Source organism: Sinocyclocheilus anshuiensis, unplaced genomic scaffold (genome assembly GCF_001515605.1).
Source record: "Sinocyclocheilus anshuiensis isolate Anshui unplaced genomic scaffold, SAMN03320099.WGS_v1.1 scaffold213, whole genome shotgun sequence".
Classification (NCBI taxonomy): Eukaryota; Metazoa; Chordata; class Actinopteri; order Cypriniformes; family Cyprinidae; genus Sinocyclocheilus; species Sinocyclocheilus anshuiensis.
This window is the reverse complement of record NW_015540860.1, coordinates 434,898-437,999: the sequence shown is the minus strand read 5'-3', so window position 1 is coordinate 437,999 and position 3,102 is coordinate 434,898. Positions and strand designations below refer to the sequence as shown.

Here is a 3,102-nt window from a genome sequence, read left to right as displayed (position 1 = left end):
TTTTTTGACTGCATCTGATTCTGAAGCATTGTTCTTGTCCGTCATGCATTTATTTGTACTATTTTTCATGTTTTTATTGTATAATTACATTGTTCTTCATTATATCTAAATGTATAATAAATAAATTCAGACGAGCAGTTTGAGGTTTTCTGCCTTTATTGAACATTACACTGCATTTGGTCCGTTTTGCAACATGATTCAATTAAAATCACAGCGCTATACATACATGCACGCTGGAGACCTTTTACCACATATGGCTGCATCCAGATATTATTTAATAACCCCTGAAGTAATTCATCCAGTAGCTTTTCGCTCCGTGACAAGAAAAGCAGACCACTGTTGTTAGCAGTTAGCACTTAGCACTAAACATTAGTCGGGGAGGGGCTCTGGGAGGAGCTGAGTAAATTTAGTCTCACGTCACACAACAGCACATTCGACTAGGAGCAGGTACAATTCAGATATCTTCAAATATAATCGTGACTAGTCGAAACTGAATTAGAGATATCTCTAATTACCTTTGCGTATGTGTGACGCCCTATTGAACATATCTATGACGTCATTACAGATATCTTAAATGGAGTTTTGACTAGTCATAAAGTATTTGGAGATATCTCTAATCCGATTTCTTACTAGTGCAATTATAATTGCAGATATCTCTAATTGTCATTGTGACTAGTCGAATTATAATTATGACTCGTTAAAATACAATTGTTCCTATCTTAAATTATATTTATGGATAGTCAAAACAAACTTTTAAATGCTAAAACGGCTTGCAATAGACCATAGACTGTGGGCAGACACGACACCGGCAAAAGAGATGACTGGGACGTTGCGTCATCGCCTGTGAACAATTCTATTGGCCGAGAGTCACCAGAAGGCGGGGTTTATCAGCGTTCCGACGTCAGAGTTTGTTTTGAGCATGCGTTGAAATACCACAGTGCCCCGTTAGCTGTGTGAATGTCCGTGTGTTGCTATATAATAGGGAAAAATCGCTCCACTCGTCTCCTGCTCATCATATAAGCCAGTCTAGTCAGAAGACTTTGTCCTGCCGAAGGTGTTTGCTCAGAGAAAGCCGCTGTTTCTGTATTTACCCTCGGTAGTGGTCATGTAGGACACTCAGTGCTGACGAGGTACCGCGACAGAACACAAGGGGAAATTACAGAAGAGGACAACGATTTGTTTCTTCCCGGAAAGGTGAGAAATAACGACTCGGTGTGTTTTATCACACAAGTGGTGTATTGTAATTGTAAATATAAACTTTCTTAATATCAAATAGGCGTAATTATTATAATAATTAATGATGTAAAAATGTCCTAGTCGCTCCCCATCAACACCCCAGGATCAGGATTGCAGTCCCAGAGATGCGATGCTGGCTTGTAACTGGGTTGCTTATTAAAGACGATTCTGTTATATGATCATTTACAGTTTTCGTGTTTGGTTTATGTGTGTTTATAAGACACGATTTTGAAATATGGGTGGCGTTCTGCACTATTGATCTGCCTGTTGGGCCATGCCCATAGAGATGTTGAAACACAGGCTCTTTTTTATAGACCACGTGCTTTCAATCTGTCTGGTTTGAGATGTATTTTCTCATCTTATAATAACTACCAGTGACAGCGAGTTCAACTCTCTTTTACAGGCTGCGCACATGCTTGATGCTTTTCATCCCTTAATTAATGGATAATAATACAAGATTATGTTAAAATGTCATGTTAGATTAAACTAAACGCAACACAGTATCAAGTATATGGTGTTTCTATTAAAAGCAGTGAGACAATTGTTTTTCTTTTATGTATCTGGTATGATGATATGATAGTTTAAATATTAAACATTCTTATCTTAGTTGATTAAATAAAGGTATACTTCTTTTGATTATCTTTGAGAGGTATGTCAAGGTTAGTAATAATGTGATGGAAGAGGTGACAAAGGGTGAAGCATGTGAGGAAGATGTGAGCAGGTTCATGCCGGTTCAATTACTGACCATCATCTGTGACTCATGTGATGCAACCTGGACATTTATTGTTTGTGCCTCATTAATTATCATGAGTGGGTTTGGTAATTGGTGCATGTTTTCCGTTAGTGATTTCGCAACTGTAAATGGCGCACTGTAAAACCCGATAAGTTCAGAATACTCAAAATTGTTGTGGACACCAATTACCTCAAAAAATTTAATTAAGCAACTCAAATTTTTTAAGTTAACATTAATTATAAATAACAATTAAGTCAAACTAAAAAGCTTAAATTTGTTTTTGCTTAATGTTTAAGTGCAGTGTACTTAAAATTATTGTGTATCATACGTAATGTTTTAATTTTAACGCAGTAGTGCTTTATTAAAAACAAATACTAACTCAAAAAATACACTTATGCATAAAAAACACACGCACAACTGTGGCTATATAATTGAGGATTTTTTTTATTCAGCCTTTTTTAAACCGCATGAACGGTGTTCTGAATGTCAAACACTGGAAGATCATCTCATCACAACTGCAGTGCTTGCAGGACTTGTAGTGGTTTCATTGTCCAAAATCAGCTGGAGAGGTGTTTGTGTCAGTGATGTCTGGCTCGCCCAATTCCTCCTGGAATAAGCACAGAGGGTAAAACTTTAACTTCAGAGACTAAAAGTAGACATTTATATTTACTGCCAATAGAGTGGGGGAACTATAACGTCAGAACCCTGAAGAGTAATTCGCCGTGTGTTCCTTCTAGATTTCCCTATGGGGTTTTATAATGGGGTTTTTCAATTAAAATAAAGCCGGTGGTAAGCATAACTTGACGATACTTTTACGTTTTGTTGTACAACGTAAATTACACACATCCATACCCAAAATACAAATTTTGAAGCAGTTATGTTCATTTTTGAAAACGTACGTTTTTAATAAGTAGCTAGATGAGAAGGTTTAGGCTGTGAGTGTGTGCAGTTTATATTGTAGAACAAAACGTAGAAGTATCGTCAAGTTATGTTTACCACAGGCTTTATTTTATTCATAAATTGAAAAACCCCATAAAAAAAAAAAAAAAGAACCCGCGGTGAATTACACTTCCTGGTTCTGACGTCACAGTTCCCCCACTCTATTTCAGATCTATTAATGCACTTAATACTTA

The 3,102-nt window shown here is 36.6% G+C and overlaps 1 protein-coding gene across 4 annotated transcripts in view; it reads left to right on the top strand.

Moving 5' to 3' along the window:
• The first annotated feature begins 925 nt into the window (after positions 1-925).
• LOC107687958 (solute carrier family 23 member 2-like) overlaps positions 926-3,102 on the top strand; it is a 34,071-nt gene continuing 31,894 nt past the window's right edge. For 2 of the 4 annotated variants that reach the window (XM_016485453.1, XM_016485452.1), the window contains exon 1: positions 926-1,194. The gene's annotated coding sequence lies outside the window, so the exon portion shown is untranslated. The remainder of the gene's footprint in view (positions 1,195-3,102) is intronic. The other 2 variants (XM_016485456.1, XM_016485454.1) reach the window with 2 other exon arrangements.